This window comes from Mastomys coucha, unplaced genomic scaffold, assembly GCF_008632895.1.
Source record: "Mastomys coucha isolate ucsf_1 unplaced genomic scaffold, UCSF_Mcou_1 pScaffold12, whole genome shotgun sequence".
NCBI classification, from domain to species: domain Eukaryota; kingdom Metazoa; phylum Chordata; class Mammalia; order Rodentia; family Muridae; genus Mastomys; species Mastomys coucha.
In genome coordinates, this window is record NW_022196894.1 from 59741390 (window position 1) to 59741810 (window position 421).

Genomic DNA, 421 nt, shown 5'->3' on the forward strand with positions numbered 1-421 from the left:
TAGAAGAAGCAAGAAGGTAATCTTTCAACAAATCCACAGAAACCTAATTCCACCTTTTACAACAAAAATAACAGGAAGTGACAATTATTTTTTCTTAATGTATTAATTTGAAAATTAATATTACCAACATATCCTAATCGATTGAAATCCAATAATATGAGGAATTGGAAACTTGTTGATTATCATCCAATGGTCTCTCTAATTTGGTAATTGGAGAAATAGGTCCAACATTGTACAATCTATGTCCACTGTCAGCTTGTATGTTTGTGACAGTGTCTGGCTGTGTACAACATAAGGGTCTTGAAGTCTTACTTCTCCTATCTCAGTCTCTCTATTAGTAGTATTGTTTATTGCATGTTTTTACACTATATTATGGTTTTCAGAACAGCTTATATATTTCAAAAGTATTTATATACCCAAA